Source organism: Gymnoscopelus microlampas, assembly GCF_963454915.1.
Source record: "Gymnoscopelus microlampas genome assembly, chromosome: 9".
Lineage (NCBI taxonomy): Eukaryota > Metazoa > Chordata > Actinopteri > Myctophiformes > Myctophidae > Gymnoscopelus > Gymnoscopelus microlampas.
The window spans coordinates 32,044,096-32,062,779 of NC_139946.1; the positions used below are offsets into that span (position 1 = coordinate 32,044,096).

The following is an 18,684-nucleotide window of genomic DNA, read 5'->3' on the forward strand; positions in this document are numbered from 1 at the left end:
GCATTTTCTGCAAAAACAAGCAACCAGTCCAAGAGTATACCTAGCGCTAAGGTAAAAGTGCAATATATCAGCTACCTACTTCTACATATGAGAGGCAGATATTAGCCTACTTTTACTCCACTACAATTATTTGAAAACTTTAGGTACCAATTACTTTGTAGATTTTGGTTATTAATACAAAACATACATTGACCACTTCAGCGCTATATACATTTCCTCTTCTAACCCGGATTTGAACGCGGTTTCCAGTGCAAGTGCTGAAATTTCACCATTGTGATAATAGAGCCTGCCTGCTTGATCAGAGGATACACTGAATTTGTGTCAGATCCTGTGTCTAGGTGAGACATGGCCTTTGACATTATCTAAATGTCTCAATAGAAGAGCAGGGAGACAAAATACAACCACCCTGATTGTATAAGTTATATTGTAGTAACATACTCTACCATACAGATTGTACAAAATGACATTATATTCATTAAAAAGGGCCCTTTTAAACCCTGTCCTCAAGGAGGAAATTAAAAGTACAGTATCTGCGTTCTGTTGGCCTGGAAGAACCCTTGTTTTAAAACAAATGCAAATTGTGAAAAATGCTCATGATGTATGTAAATCTTTACATATCTTGAATTAACATTTTGACTTGTTTGGGACTCGAAACAAAAGGTTAAGACTTGTTTAGGACTCCAAACAAAAGGTTAGGACTTGTGTGGGACTCGAACCAAAATGCTAAGGACTTGTGTGGGACTCGAAACAAAAAGCTGGGGACTTGGACTTGACTTGGGACTTGGCTTTGTTGACTTGGACTTGACTCGGGACTTGAGAGCAAAGACTTGAGACTCGACTTGGACTTGCAACATAGGGACTTGGTCCCACCTCTGGTTGTCATCATGTACAGTAAGAGCTGTGGCTGCAGTAGTGTAGATGAGGCCAGACAGTGGCTTTTCTCAAATGGTACAAAGTCCCTTGAGAACCTTCCTCCCACCCAAGCTGCACTGACTCAGCAAAAAGGGCACTGCTGCAGGCCAGTTTTTATTGGAGTCAGGCAACCTCCGTCAAACTGAATATTCCCAATTTTGGAATGTGGGGATGGAACAGCTCGACAACAAAGGCTTGGGAACCATACTGGACCCATCTGCCAGATGCCAGTACAGCCTGTGCCATCCTTCTCCGCTGCGGGTGCAAGAAGTCTTGTAGCGGGCGCTGCAAGTGCTTTAAATCTGGGGTCTGTTGCACCTAATTGTGTGGATGTGAGGGTGCAGCTTTTGTCTAGTTATTGGGGAACAAAAACAACAACAACCCCAACCCCCCCCCCCCCCCCCCAAAAAAAAAAGAAAAAAAAAGGGAGAGAAGACAGCCTCCACGTGGCCTCCCCCGCAAGTAGCCAAATAGCCCTTTAAGCGAAACCAATGTCTTCAAAATGTCACAACCACAGCCCCCCCCCCTCCCCACCCCTGACATTTCATATAAACATCAGAAAGGAATCATGCATGTCAGAATTAGTTGAATTAGACCTATTGCACCAGGTTTTACTCATAACAATGGCCAAGTTACGTCCAATGTCTTCAGAATAGCAAAACGCCACTTGGAATTATGCAAATTAGGGGTCTAGACACACCCAAAAAAAAAAAAGAGCATTCCAACACATTTCTAATTGTCAAAACACATGAAATAGACACCAAGTTTACAGTTGTAGCTCATCTGTTTCAAATGTTAGAGACAAAAGCTATTACAAGTGGCGGCCATATTGGATCGGCCGCTGTGGCGACCCCAAAGGTCACCGGTGCGGGCGCCCTAGCCAAATCATTTAAGTATGCCCTGAGCTACACCTGTGCCAAATTTGGCGCTTTTAGACAAAAGTGAACGAAAATATCCCTAAGGGCCCCCACTAATAGGCGAACATTTGCCTGAAATTAACAGATCTACAAGCTCACAACACATTGCGGTGTGGCGCGTTGTGAGCTTGTAGATCATCTGTTTTTGGCGAGCGCCGCCGCCGTGGGACAGAGTATAAACTGAGCATTAATCAAGCAGCTTTTAGGTGCGTTGAGTGGTCAGCTCAGCTAAAATGCCTGTAATGGGAGCGAGCGGCTTGCAATAGGCTTATTGAGGCGTAGGTACGTGGGCGAGGGAGTGCTCCCGCACAGGCCCTGTCAATAAAACCTGGCTTTTATTTTACTGGCTGCTTAATTGGCCCTGGAATCACCGCACTGAGCCAAGCAGAATCTCCTCCGCAAAGCCTGCAGGGCTTACTTTTGTCAACAAACGTGCATCCACTCATGCTTTATTGATTTCCATTTCCAGATTGGATGTTATGATTGGCTTTAGGACAAAATGTTTTTAATGAATAATACGATTCCTACCAATACCCTATGCAGTAGCAGTCTAAGTGGCGCTGTTGTTGTTGAGTCACAATTGATTTAGACCAGAGGTATAGGGAGAGAGGGAGGCAGGCTGCCTGGAAGTCAAGCCTGACTTCATTTCTGGTTTAATACTGTATGGGTTTCTCTCATCTAGTTACAGTGGGGAAATGCTTCAGTGATATATTGCCACGAGGGCTGGCTCCCTCACCTTGCCTGTGTGCTAGTGTTTATCTGTTTGTGTGTTTGCGTGCGGGCATCAAGTGCTGTATTGCTTCTTTTATTTGCCATTTTTCTGCATATGTGTATGTGTGTGTATGTGTGTATGTGTGTGTGATGAAGGGGAGTTACAGTAAGTGTGCTTTTGCGGCCCCTATGTGTTTTCCCGTGAATCCCAAGCTGGCATTGTTATAAACCCAGACCTTTCACCAGGAGAGCTACGGACTGTAAATCTGGGCTCTCCTGGATACGTGTGCAGTGGCTCGGGACAAGGTTTTATGTTTAAAAGGCACATGCGAGTGAAAGAAATCCTCTCAACCCGGAGAAATCTGCTTTCTTTCCTGTATCCTCCCTTTTCTTGGGGCTGTTTATGGGCACCTATAAAATGACACGTTTTTTATGCCCCGGATTTTACAGCCTAACTCCTCCTGTGTGCATTTTAATGCCCTCTGAAGTCTCTCGATAGCCTGGCGTGTAGTCATTTGACCAGTTTAATTTCTGCAATCGCTGGCACAGTAAAAATAATTTATCAGCTCTTTTGTCTTGGAGCTGTCCTGAGGCGTTAATCTGTTACGGGGGTTTGAGGCATTACTTTGATGTAGCTGCATGTTACGGCACTGTTTACTTTGATGACCAATTGCTTTAGGGTCTGTTAGGGCACACCGTTTGTGAAATTCTGGGCTGATACTGACGTTTAAAATAATGATCTGACTGATTGCCAATTCTAATACCAATGTTGTTGTTTTTCATTCTTTCTTTTTCCCCCCCCATGCTATTTATCCCACTTTTCGTGCCAGGGAAACAAATACATCTTCATTACAACAAAATGACTGTTAAAGTATTTCAGCCCTATAGCACACTTTGAATGAGCATAAATTAAATCATAAAAATTTGATGAAACGACATACGATATGAAACGATATAACCTTCTTTCACATGAAAGATTATTTTAATGAAAAATAACTGCCTTTTTAGCCTGCTATACAACTATCTAAAAACATCGGCCCCCGGCATCAGTAAATGTCATCCAAGGCCGTCAACAAGGTGAATATCCGCTGATACTGATGTACAGAGTACAGTGCATCCCTAAATAGACCGTATTTAACAAATAGAAAGCTTGTGTTTTCTTAGGAAGCTTCTGTGTATATTTTCAGTTATTTGAATTCTTCTGTTTTTTGTAAATGCACATGTTTTTATGGTTTTCATCTCGCAGTTTATTGGGTCTAACAATTTATTTCGGACATCATTCTTTCAGTGCTTCCATAGCACTGCCACTTAAAGTGATTTTATAGGCTTGAATGTGCAGCAGTTTCATAGATGGCAATACATAAACAATGTGAACTATGCTGGGCTACAGTAGCAGCAAAACAATGTTAGGGGAGTAGATCTTTTTGTTTCAGCCATTTAACCACATGAACCCTAGCGTCCCTATTCTGGGACGAACATCTGGCAAAAATAGAAGATCTACAAGCTAATGTGACGTGTTGTGAGCATGTAGATGCGCTATTTTTGTCATAGACATTTGGTGTGAGGGGAAAAAGAAGTGTCTGAGTATAGACCCCCGGGGGACCCTGGTCGACTAGTGGTTAAACGTATTTATGTCATCTATGTAACAGAGATATTCAATTTACAGACGAATACAACAAGTAATATTTTCCAATTTTACTTTAACCCTTTAAAACCGGGAAAGCATCTGTGTCATTTTATACTGTGACTTTTCAAAAATAGCAGATATACAAGCTATCATAGCTATCATAGCGTGTCACTTCGCTTGTAGATTTGCTTCTTTTTTTTTTAAGCCAACATTTTTTACTCAAATCTTTGCCTCTGGGGGTCCCTGGAACAAAACATTTTGAGATGGGGGTCGGTGGCCAAATACATATCATTTTGGGGGTTCTTGACATGAAAAAGTTTGAGAACCGCTGATATAGCAACATACGTTTTTCATAAAACTTGTAGAATCGGCCTCAGGTCTTAATGGGTTAAAGTCCACCATGTCATCGGAAGGTACTTTGTCCTGTTTGTCAGACCATTTGCTCTACTCATCTACAGTACATGTACATGGTCTCCAACATTCTCCCATACAGTACAGTGTGTCTATGAGAGCGCTTCAGCCAGAGACAGGGCAGGGCTAAAAGTGATTAATTGGCTAGTAAAAGTAATATAGAGGGGCAGATTTAGAGGGATTAGGGCCCGCTTACTGTGAGGACGGATATATGGTGGAGCTTTGCTTGGCTTGACTGTTCCTTACATTTTCTGCTCCCCCCTAAACCCACTAATGACACACACACACACACACACACACACACACACACACACACACACACACACACACACACACACACACACACACACACACAGCAGGACATGGTGCCATCTCCATTGCCGGGCATGAAACCCTCCGGTCTCAATAGAGCAGTTGTGTTGGCATTGAGGCAGATGAGTAGGAGATACAGCTTGGCACCAGTGGCACTGTACGTGTGTCTGGGTGTGTGTGTGTTTTTGTGTGTGTGTGTTTGTGGGAGAGAGAGAAGGAGAGAGAGAGAGAAGAGGTAGAGAGAAGAGCTAGTGAAGTCGTTTGGGGTTATGTGGTGCCAACTGTTAGGGATTTTGAGAAGAAAAGAGCCTCTGTTAAGCTAAGGCTATGTAGGGATAGAGGCTAAATCTGACACACACACACACACACACACACACACACACACACACACACACACACACACACACACACACACACACACACACACACACACACGCTGCCCCTCACAGGCAGCTCATTGAGCAACTCTTTCCAAACGCCTCTCTTGGCGGTATTCAAAAGTTACATAAAATACAGAGGATGACAAATATGGTCCATTACAGTCGACTTTCTTTAATTTGTGCAAGAGTAGCCTATTTGTCAGTGTCACTTCAGCTTCCCATGTCTGTCTGCACAATTACATGCGGGCCGGCTCAGATAGTCATTTGAACCGCCGCTGCCTGGCCGAGGGACCCCTACGAGAACCTTCACTGTCGTCCGTTAAAGAGCACGGAGGGAGAAAGAGGCTGTTTACATGTAGATGTCAGTTCCCCGCATTGTGAATATGGGGAGATGGGCCTCAGCTTAATCTCCAGTCTCGGGGCGCAGGCAACAAGGTTTTGACAGGGCATTTCTTCAATTAGGCCGCCGTGCGCTGATGTGGAATCACCCCCATCATATATATATAGACCCCCCCTCCTTTTTCTCCCTCCCTCATAGGACTGAGCGTTTTTTTTTTTCTTCGTTTTTTTTTTTTTTTTACGACTAGAGCAATTTCGATTCTTAATTATGTGGAGAAGATTTCCTTAGCTGTGCACATCCCAGCCTGGTAGAAAAGGAAAAACGAGGTCAGCGTTTCTACCGTGCCAGCAGTTTGTTCCGTCCTGCCAGCACCGTGCCCACAGGTTAAACAGCAAAGCCTTCAAAACCGTCGCTTGGCTGCTTTCATCTTCCCAGGGAAGAGAGAAAAAAAAAAAAACCTGCACAAAATGAATGATACCTCAGCAAATACAGTATATATACATACACACACACACACACACACACATTGGTACGGGCAGCTTCCTTGTTGACACAGGTGCTGTTTCTCCCTCATGCTCTTAGCCACTCTCTCTTGTCTCTTTATCCACCATCCTGCCCCCCCCTCTTTCAGCCAGCTTCTCCTCATTTCCAAGGCACACTCACCTCAATTTATATCTTCCCTCCAAACATTTATCTCCGGGAAACCCTGAGAGATCGAGAGCCGCGAGAAAGTATTTCCGAGTGTTTTCCAAGAGAGAGCCATGTCATCCAATATGTGAGGACACTGCCACACACGGGCAGGCGGCCCTGTTTGCTTACACTAGGAGGACACACTTTGACATGGCAGCCCCACGCTGTGGCGGTGTTTGCGGAGGAGGTTTGGGTTAAGCACACAGGTCTCAGTGTACACAATGTGTCTGAGGGACGTCACAGCGTGCTATTGCTGCAGGCTGGAGCAGACCAGGACCTTTTGTTTGAACGCCGTGTCCACACATCACCCAGGAGGAATCTGTGGGCCCATAGGGGATCTGATTCTTCTGCACAACCTAATCCTTGAGTGTCAAAGGTGCAATCCGTAACTTATTTTAATGAATAAAACATCATTTTAACCCACGTGAACCTTCGCGTCGCTATTCTGTGGCGAACGTTTCGCAAATAAAGTGCAGATTTACAAGCTCACACACAGCGTGCGAAAGCTTGTAGATCAGCTAAGAAGGGGGGACCAAGTGTAGATCCCTGGGGGATTGCGGTCAACGGAGTACTGTGTAGGATTTAAGTGTGCTGTATGTTAACCCATTAAGACCAGGAAAGCATCTGTGTCATTTCATAATTTTATACTTTGGCTATTAACACACATGGTTTTTTAAAACAGGGTACATCTAGTGCCAGCGCTCTTACCGTTTACGCTGAGCTGTTTAGCGCCGTAGAAGCCTCCACGAGGACGCGGGTGTAAACAAAGGGTGCGTGCGCGATGGTCGAGGGTCCCGACTAACGCTTGGAACAATAATATTTCTAGCGCGATCCGCCATTGCAGAGTGATCGCACGTCGAAAATGGCTTGTTTCCACCACGTGTAAAAATATATGGAGATATGGAGCTTTTTCTCCAGATCCTATCATTGGAGAGGACGGAAGAGACGTTTTTTGGGCACTTGTCACATCCGTCCATTCCATTTTACAGGGACCAAGGATGATTCCTAAGTTGCGTTAGAGCGCCCCTTGTGGAAAAAAAAGATGAAAAAAACAATTTTGCATACACGAAGATTTATGGCACTCGACGGGTGTATTCGCAAACACGAAGATTCTCGTGTTTGACACTCAATGTATTAAAAAATAGCAGATATACGGTACAAGCTCATAGCGCTTTGAGCACCACTGATATTTAGCAACATATGTTTTTCAGAGAACTGTTTTAGAATCGGCCTCAGGTCTTAATGGGTGAATACAATGTCACTACTGTAGTACATCCATTGAGATCCAGTAGGACACATACTGGTTGACAAGTAGTACTGCTTGAAGCTCATAAGCACAATATCTCCTCTGGCCAAGGAGGGATTCAATCTTGGCAGAGTGTATACGTTTTTAAAACCTTGTTTTAGGACATGAAACTGAACGGATTGCAACCTTAATTTAACTCTGAGACTGTATAGATGTACAGAGTTACCAAATGGACGGTCGATTTGGTTACATTCTTGCACTCTCAGAGTTACACATTGAGAAATGAACACTGAGTATTTTACTGTGTATGGTGGTGTGTTGTGGAGACTATAAGGCAATGTTTTGAGGCAGTTGTACAATTTTGCCTTCAGCTTTGGCCACTGGCAAGTAAAATTATGATTCCCCGTATTTTACAAATGCTTTGTCACAACTGCTAACCCTTTAATACTTTCCATCGGCAGAGGATCAGATTGCTTTCCATTTATCGTTTCGCGATCTAGGAGTAGATATAATTTTTATAGCCTACATCAAATGGCTCTCTATAAAACACTATAAAAGATGAGGAACTGGGGGGGGGGGGGCGCTGGTCGCTGGTCGCTGACCGGTTAGTGCATTGACCACATAATTGCACAGTCCTTGGCTCCGTTCCGGCTGGGGACCTGGCTGGATTCCATGACATCCCCTGCCCTTAGCTTCTTGTGTGTTTACTTTGTCCTTTATAAATAAAGCAAAAATGCATTTCCCCCGTAACCCCCCCCCCCTACCCCCCACCCCAACCTCTGAAAATATCACAAACATACATTTTTGAGATCCCGGGTGCAATCTAGTCGCTTTCATAAAAATAAAAAAAAGCCTACTCTTGTCATTTAGAGACACACGAAATGACCCATATCTTTTCCTGGGGTCCATTATGTACAGCAGGGGACATAACTGCCAGGGTTGTGAGAGGCAGGGAACTGGGTTTTATACTTTTTTAGCGGCGCTAGCCGCTCTATACCTTTAGGTATAGAGCGGATCCTGCTCTATACCTGACTTTGTCCGTGTTCACCGTCAACGTTCTGATTGGTCAGACCCGTCAACAAAGTGATTGGTCAAGCTTCACGTGACACGTGGCTATAAACACATTATAAACACATATCGATGACAAAATGTATCAAAGGCACCGCTACCTTCACACAGGGTGTGATTTTTTAACATACACATACATTTATACACTCTCAGAGCTAAATACCACTCAGGATGAACAATAATTTGGACCCGACAAAATTGTTTAAATGATTATTTTTTCACAATTATAGTTATTTTCTTATTCTGCACCTTTTTAAAACCTCTTCATAAACAATATCACCTTTTAAGTGACTTGAATCTATGTTTGAAGAGAGACGAGGCATATTATAAAGACAAGTGATGTGTCAGACACTACAAGGTGCTTTGTTTCACAGCAGTTTAACCTGTTTCCTGAAGGTCAGTGTTTTATCCCCCGCTGAGCGATGACCCCCCCCCTCCCTTTTCTGTTGTTCCTTTTCTCTCTCGTTTCTCTCTCCTCAGTGTTTTTCCCTTATTTGCTGACATGTTTGTAACGTGAGAGGAGACGCTCTCTTATCGTACTTGTGGAATTCCTTGCATCGCCTTTCCCCCCGGCGTCTCACTGCGTGCACACATGTTGTACTACTGGTGCTGATAGGTCTGTTTATTTATGCATGTACAGTATGTGGGAATATATTTATATCTATATTTATATAATTATATACTATTTCTACCACCTCCCATGGGCTGTGTCCCACTATTTCTTCTGTCACACAGAGAAGAGCCTTTCCACCATCATGTCTTCTAATGACCCTCTTTCTCTGCTTTATTTATAAAACCTTAAAGATGAGGTGTAATACATTTTAGTAGGTCGCATCTACTGCACATTTGAATCCAATGTACGCAATGGACATGATACCAATGTCATTGTCTATTTGAAGCTTCGGCTATTTCTAAACATAGACTGTTACGGTGTTAATGGCTTTATTTTTAGATTTTGCGCCAAAGTCATTAAAACGTTACCGAACTCACCTGAATGATTTAGGCAATGTGGGCTAAATATCATTACACGTACGGTTAATAATGAATCACAAATGTTTGAATTTCATTCGTGTAGCAATCTTTTCTCCAGAGGCTATTTTAGCTATAGATTCTTCAAATCAATCCGCACTTTAAAATGTATTAAAACACAATGATAACATAACTTTTACCCAAAAAAAGAACCATGTAACGATATGTGGTGTGTTGGATTGCAACGCTGCAAGTTGATTTTCATAATGTACTTACAGTAAAGTGAAATGGTGGACTAAACAGACAAGATGCTCTTCTAACAGTCCAGTAGTTCAGGGGTTTCCAAACCTTTTCACGTGTCTCTCCAGGACCCAAACTTACAAAAAGACATGAATTAATCATTTAAGCCCTACTTCAAAATAGTGAAACTAGCAGATGTTCAAGCTTACAATGCGTTTCATCGTCTTGTGAGTTGTAGATGTGCTAGTTTAACTATTTTTTTTAAATATATACATATTTTTTGTATATATATATATGATATAGGCGCTGTTGAGGGATTTTGCCTGTCAATCATCGCCCGGGCCCAGAAAATCCACTGAAATTGTTGGGTGTAATTGAGGTCAGAAAACCCAAAAATATATAAAAGAAATATATAAATAATAGAAATTTGATGTCATGAAACCTTTAACACTGCAGTTTTCACTGTGCTATTGCATGTTCAAAGAGCCAATTCCTGGTATGCACCTCTCAATCCATCAGCAATGAATACATTGAATCAGATTTGCATCAGAGTGGTGGTTTGGGACACGACAGGAAAGCGCAGAGAATTCGACGGAGGTCCACTTATGTGGGAAAGCCATTGCCCTGGAGGTCTGGTATAGGCCTGTAATCAGCCCCCAGCCACGGTCTGGCTCCGTGTCTGCAAAGAGAGAGACAAGGCAGTGATCATGGACACAGATAACAGTCTGATAATACCTGTATTTACTGTAAAGCTTGTGTTCCATGGGGAGATGTGTTCTCACACACGCAGCCACGCACGTACACACGTACACACTCTCTTTTTCTCTCCCTTTCTTATGCTCTCTCTCTGTCTGATTTCCGTCTCTCGGTCATTCACTCGCTGCATATTACCATATCTCTCTTTTATATACATCACACCATTGTTCTCTCTCTTTCATCTCCAAGACGCCTCTTGCATTGCAGTTTCACTTTTTGGTGAGATTGAAGGATTATATGAGTGTTTGTGCAGACCTAAAGGCTAAGCCATTACAAAGTCGGCCCGCGGAGCCTGGGAGAGTTGTTCTAAAAATGCGTTTGCACACGCACACCGCACGAAGAGAAACTGTAATTGGTTCTCAAGTTGATGGATTTCTCCCACAAATCTATCCAGTATGCCGGGCACCGAACGCCGAGTGCTGTGATGATTATGGATGAAAAATAGCATTCTGGAGAGACAGTATAATGTATTATTAATGGAGAGAGCTCACACATGAGAGAGATATTTACTGGGCGGCGATTAGCTATTCTCTTTCTTTTTCCTTGACTTCCTGTCGCTCTGGCTCAGAACTCTGTTCCCATCTTTTTTTCCACACAAACTTTGTTCTAAAAGCGCCATCACAGTACTCGGGGGTAGAGTTGAACTGCCCTTGAACTCGCCCCCACCCCTCTGATACACACACACACACACACACACACATCCCGATAGCTTGGCCACTGACCAAATTTGGATGTTGAATTTTTCATGCAGTTCATCAAACTTTATTGGAGAATATGATATGTTAGCCTGGATCTCGCCATTCTATTTGCCTTGTGTTTCTCTTAATTCAGCCTGGAGCCTGGCTAACAGGCTTATGGGAGATTTGGACGGCTTGCTCTCACTTGGACGAGCTGCGGCGTTTGAAATTCGCTGATGACAGGTCATGTCGACCCCAATCAAAGTCAGCCAGCTCAGGGTGTCCGCCAAAGTTCACTGGCGGAACTCTTCGCAGTCCTTTTTTCACTCGGCGTTGAAGATAAACAGAGGTTGGAACAAACGTGTGGATTTGTTCATTATTTCTCTCTCACCCAAGACAAATTGGTGGAAAGGACATTTTGTACAAGAGAAAAATGAATTTCTTCTCCCATTTCTTGTCCGATTTGCAACCAGAGTTATGGGAAGGAGTTTGGCTGCGTCTTAAAGGACTGAGTTCAGTCCTAAAAGCAGTTCCCTGTTGGTTTATAGAGGAGGAAGGCACTGTGCCACTTGAGGGTGTAACCCAGAACAACTGCTTTCCCAACCCACATATCTGTTAATCAAGCCTGAAAAATACTTATACGCCAAAGAACACAGTCGATCTGGTCCAAAACCTTAACTTTAGTGTTGATTAATCATATTACAGCTGAATTATGGGAAAGAGGGACTTAAATGCAGTTCATTCATACAGTCAACAATCTGTTTACTTAACTTTTACTGCCGTTTACCTAATAAATGAATCAACATCCAACTAGATAGGTGTGTTGGACATTGAATAGTACTGTATTGTGTGCAAATGGGGGATTTTTTTTATGTATGATGTACAGTACATGCTGGCTTTGTGTCAGTGACGAATGCTTTCCACGGGCTATACACACCAGAGGAACATCACCAAACATCCATTCAGCACCAGGAAAAACCCTGTGTGCAATACACATGATGCACTAGAACCATCATCAGCTCTACTGTACCATGCCACCTATCTTAACACAAACTCCAATATTTTATATTGCAGTATTATGTTGGGAATTATGTTAAGAATACTGGACAATACCAAAATATGAGTCGAAGTGTCCCTGAGCAGTTCAAACATCTTGCTCATTCAAGTATCTACAGTATGTGAGAAAATTGAATGATTTAACGTAAAGTCCAACTTGCAGTTTAACAGCTACTGTAGAATCCTGAGTGTTCATTTAGCTATGAGTGTATACAAATGGGCCCATGGGTCCACTAAACTGGATTTAGCTCGTCTAGCTGCCACTATCCGTTCCCTTCAGTGGTATACTTTAGTTTAGCATAAGATTTGGTCTCAAAGTATACATTTCATCATACACATTTAACAGTCACACTGCATTTACGTATAGTGTTTTCTAATTTATTGCACCAGTCCAGAAATAGTTAATCTCTGTGCTATTGTGGCAGACAAATTGGAAGTTGAGCCATACCGATGAACTAACGACACACTTGCTCAACTTAAATTTTCTGTCAGCGCCAGAGGACTAGATTTCTGAATCTATGTTTGTGCTTACAGATAAAATGCATAGCATATGAGAGAGCATGGGTAGAGCTCTAGTCAAAACAGCTAAGCAGACAAGAAGAAGCTCATTTTCTTTTACTGATATCACTGGAGGAAAGAAATTGTATTCTGGTAGAACCTGCTTCTGTTATATACAAACTTTGTTCTGTCTGTCACTCGGAATTAGCAACTAAAACCCTATATACTTAGTTGGTCCCCCAGGGGTCTATTACCATACAAAGCAAAAGTGCAGTATCTACGCAAATGTTTAACTGATGAAAAGGATTTTAAAGTGTTTCAATTGGCCAGCCAAATGGGTTATCAGTATATAAGTGATATTGCATATAATTGTATCTCTATTCTTGAGGTAATTGTTTATCCCCCAAAATCATAAAGGCTAAGTTGACCTTTGAGACAGATAAATAAGTCAATGTGTCCAAAAACGCAGTTACTGGCTTTGGTATCACATCTCTGCGCTTAATATAGCTGATCTACAATCTCTCGTTGCAACTTCATACTACAACTGCTGGAGTAAACACAATTTAAACTTCATAAAACTAGTTGAAAAACCTTTTGTCCTACAGAATAACTCAGTTTGGCCACGGTAATATTATAAAAACCCGGCTTATTGCTTGGAACCATAGTACTGCTTGTTGTCTTGTCTTCCTCTCAGATCACACTGGGACCTCAGCTCTTTCAGTTGCATAACAGAAAATAGACAGCTCTGTCGCCAGGCCCATGGGGCTAGCAGCACTGAAGTCATTATTTTTGTCCAAAAGAGAGAAAGATGGCTGATTTAAACTCTGGCTTCCTGCATCAGTCTGTCACTGGAGTCTTGTTTTATACAACCCAAGGGCAGAACCAAGGATGGTGGAATGTTCTGGACCGTGTCCCTCGGCGACAGGGCTTCACGGTGATGGTTTAGGCTGACTCAGACGCCCCACTGCTGCAAAGTTATGTGGCCATTTTGACCCCATCTGTTCCTGTGCGACACACAAACCAGAGTTTTGAGGTTATCTGCGTTACTAAAAAAAATATTTTTAATGACTTTGTGCTGCCCATATGCCCACATGAGGCATTGATCGCACGCACGCACGCACGCACGCACGCACGCACACACACACACACACACACACACACACACACACACACACACACACACACATAAAAAGCTGCCAGAGAGGACATACAGTACTGTACACGCCTCTAAACCATCAGTCTTTCTCCCTGGCTGCAACATCCACCTCTTTGTCTATCTCTTCCTGCAGCTTTCGTTTTTTTTTAAGACACTCTTTACATGTGTCTCATCCCTTTGCTGCAGTGTCATTCCATTTCTCTCCTCTCCTCTCCTCTCCCTCTCTCTCTCTCTGTCCGTCCATTTCTCAGACACGCTCCTATGCTCTCCTAATTATTCTGTCCCACTGGGGGTTCTTGCTAAACCGTTTTCCATGTTGTTTCTCTCCCAGCAGGGGGCTTCCTCTCCTCTTATTTGGTTATCTATCCTTACCTTAGAAGAATACCCAGACTATCAAATAGAAGTGTGAGGTACCATGGGTGCTCTGTATGTGTACTAATAAGAAAACTTAATTTGACTCTTGGGGTTAAATTAACACTGAGGATTTTTACTGTGTGTGTGTGTGTGTGTGTGTGTGTGTGTGTGTGTGTGTGTGTGTGTGTGTGTGTGTGTGTGTGTGTGTGTGTGTGTGTGTGTGTGTGTGTGTGTGTGTGTGTGTGTGCGCGCATGTGTGCGTGCGTGTGCGTCACACTGCATTAGTCCACTCATGCGTCTTCTGTTCCTTCCCCGCCCACTGCCTCCGTGGGAGATTCAATTATACTCTGTGTTAAGACACACATGCCCACATGTATACACACACACACACACACACACACACACACACACACACACACACACACCCACCCACCCACCCACCCACACACACACACACACACACACACACACACACACACACACACACACACACACACACACACACACACACACACACACACACACACACACACTCTAACGTTTATGCATGGACACAGACGGAGGCAGCGATGCACCCCACAGACACACACACACACACACACACACACACACACACACACACACACACACACACACACACACACACACACACACACACACACACACACACACACACACACACAGATATGCACTCAAGCCACCTCCTGAACCAACCCCCTCCCCATATCATTTACTTTTCTCATTTAATAAAATACCACTTCACTATCCCTCCCTCCTCACAACAGGCCTACACCATTAGCTCTAAAACAATCCCTTCTTCATTTATCTTTCTATCCATCTACCCCCCCCCACGCTCTCTTATCTAATCTCACCTTAGGCGACCGCGCCCATCTTGGCTCTCGTTACCAGAAAATTCCGTTATATATCTGCCGTCTGCCAATTTACTCGTCCATTTATCATTTTATTACCTGGCTTCTAAGGTACAAAACCTGTTTATTTCCTCCCTCTCTGCCGTCTTTCTTTTAATTCCATCAATAATTAGCTTTTGGCTTTTTTCAGGTTGTGGAAAAAGTGATGCGTTTTCGTCGTGGGATTTAAGAGAACGGAGTAAATGGGCACAATATTGACGCCTAAGCTGTCTTTTACAGCCCGCGACTATGTCATTCCCTCTGAACTTTAAACAATCCAGAGAAGAAAATGACATTCATCAAACACACACACACACACAAACACACACACACACACACACACACACACACACACACACACACACACACACACACACACACACACACACACACACACACACACACACACACACACACACACACACACACACACACACACACACACACACACACACACACAGAGAGAGAGAGTAGAAAATAGCATTCATCATCATCTCTCCCGGCTGAATTGTAAATCCGTCTTTTAGAGCTCTTGAGCCGTGGGTAATTCTGGAAAGGCCAGTCCTCCGCTGCCACTGTGACCCTGGCGGATCTTGCAAATCTGTGGGCCTCTCGCCCTGGGACGGGCGGCTTCAATCGGCGCTCGCCGGCACAACTAAGAGCCTTGCCTCTGGTACACGCATATAAAGCAGATAGTGGTGTAAAGTCACTAAGATTTACTCAAGTACTGTATTTAAGTACAATTTTGAGGTACTTTTACTTTACCGGAGTATTTCCAATTGTCTGTACTTTTACTTCTACTCCACTACATCTCAGAGGCAAATATTGTGCATTTACTCCACTACAATTAATTACTCCACTACAATTAATTGAAAACTTTAGCTACTAGTTACTTTGCAGATATAAATATGTTACATTATGAAACATACATTAACCACTTTAGCCCTATTTTATACCTAGGCTATTTGAAAATAGCCGGTCTACAAGCTCACAACGCGTCGCGATATATACCTAGGCTATGTGAAAATAGCCGATCTACAAGCCATTTTCAAACATTTTACTACTTTTACGTTTGGTACTTGAAGTACATTTTGATACCAACACTTTTTTACTTTTACTCAAGTAAATTTTGAATTCCGGACTTTTACTTGTAACAGAGTACTTCTACAATTGCAGCATTGGTACTTTTACTTAAGTAAAACATTTGAGTACTTTTTCCACCACTGCCTCTGGTACACGCATATAAAGCAGACAACACCAGATGCCCTCCTAAAACCCATTACTGAACGCGAGCGACACTGAGGGTGGCTGTTTCCTCCAAAGACCCCCTGAAAAATAGCTCAGCTGCCATCAAGATTGGCAGCCCCGGAGAGAGAGAGAGAGAGAGAGGGAAAGTGAGAGAGAGAGGGATTGAGAGCGATAGAGGGATATTAGATGGGATGGCAGCAGGAGAAGCTCATCACAGCAGAGCGAAATCACAGTCACTTAGCCTGCTTGCGTTAGGCGCTAACTCCAGAGCCTGGCACAGGGGCAAATCACTGTTATTTTCCAAAGAGATGACAGAGAGACATATATGGGGGAGGGGGGGGGGGGGGGCTTCTTGGCACGTGAAAAAGAAGAGAGGGATTTGTAACTGCTGCACTTTGAAATTACTGTCACCAAAGTGAACAAGAGTGAGAGAGACAAAAAGGGCGGGAGAGTGAAAAAGCTACAGGGTCGAAATTGCAGTCATTTACCAGTCGCTGACTAAATGGTCTACATGTCTATAGTGCGTTTATCCAAAGCGATTTACAATGTGTGTTACGTTCATCCATTCACACATATTCACACACTCGTGGCACAGGCAACCATGCAAGGTATACCTGTACAATCCTGTGGAACATTTTAAAATGTCTTGCTCAATGACACGGTGTCTGAAGGAGCCGGGCATCGAACTGGGGACCTTACGGAAGAACCACTTTATCTGGTAGCCCCCCTGGTGGAAAATTCTCTCTCTCTCTCTCTCTCTCTCTCTCTCTCTCTCTCTCTCTCTCTCTCTCTCTCTCTCTGCATTTTCTCATGGTTGAGATGGATGATAGTGTGTACAACCATCTAGGGAGTATTGCTACCTGCTGTGAAGGCAGAAGGGAACGTCTTGCTCTACAGCTGTGGCGGGGCAATAAAACGGCTCCCTTGCAGGTTCTGCCTGTAAAGGGGTGCTCTGCCATTATTAAAGCCTCGTGAGGGTACTTATTAAAGGCTCTGTTTGGCTCATACATTCAGAATAGTGCACGCCTCGAGACGCGCACCTGCGGTTACCTAAAACGATGTGTGGCCTTGTGGAAACCGTTCCCTTCCATGCCATTAACGTCATTCTACAACGTGCCCGTCCATCATGGAGAGGAGAAGGCTCTGCATATAGTGCGTTGTTCCGCATATCATTCGCTCTGTACTCTGCACTGCACTGCCCTTGTCTCCTTGCCTCCTCCACTTCCTTCTATCATGTTCTGCTTTTCCTTCCTCATCTGCATCATCAACCACTATGTAGTAAATGTAAAAACATGTCTCTTTCTCCCTTTGTCTCCGCTTGTCCTCTAGAACAGGGATTCCATGCCAAGGTCCCCCAAATAGCCATAGCCCACCTTTTGCGAAATGGCTTTAAAAAGGAGCTGATGTACAAGCTCACAACAGCTCACAACGCATGCGTTGTGATGTTGTAGATCTGCAATTTGTTCTGTTTTTGAACGTTTTCAAATGTATTTATTTTTTGGACATGCAGTAATAACATGCAGGTTTAAAGTGGTTAGCACTTTTTTCCCCTTTCTAATTAGCCCTGCTGGCGCCCCCTGGAGGCTGCCACTTTGAAAACCACTGCTCTAGATCTCAGTAAATCTCTCTCTGTGCTTCCTCCCCTCGATCGTCTACCTTTCTCTTTGAAGGGTACACCTGTAAAAAAAATGGACCCAAAAGGACCCGCAAGGACCCATTTATTTACACTCTCTGAGTTAAATGAACATTGAGGATTTTTACAGTGTAACGTCTCGTCTCTGCATGTCACACAGCAGCCGCAGTAGAAGGCCCAAAAATAGAGGCGGCTCTGCCCAGCTCTACGGGATAAAGATCAAACACAACAGCCCTCTGCACACACTGGAACACTACTCTACTGCTGGAGATGGAGAGGAGGAGGAGGAGGAGAGGAGATAGAGGGCTTTTGGGGATGGAAATGGGACATGATACTGTGAGAGGGTGTGTGTGTGTGTGTGTGTGTGCGTGCGTACGTGTGTGCGTGTGTGCGTGTGTGAGTGTGCGTGTGTGTGGTTGGGTTTTAAGCCTGTGGGGGAGAGGATGCCAGAGAGCGAGTGATTAGGATTTCAGTTTAAATTTAGGAGTTTGGAGAGGGGGAACCCAGAGGATGTCTCCCTCTCAGTAATTCTATCTTCATCTCTCTCCAGTGCTTTTACTCTCTCTCTATCTCTC

The 18,684-nt window shown here is 43.6% G+C and overlaps 1 protein-coding gene across 2 annotated transcripts in view; it reads left to right on the forward strand.

Annotated features, from left to right (window-relative positions):
• pik3r3b (phosphoinositide-3-kinase, regulatory subunit 3b (gamma)) overlaps window positions 1-18,684 on the forward strand; it is a 238,678-nt gene that overhangs the window by 14,024 nt on the left and 205,970 nt on the right. The window lies entirely within an intron of this gene.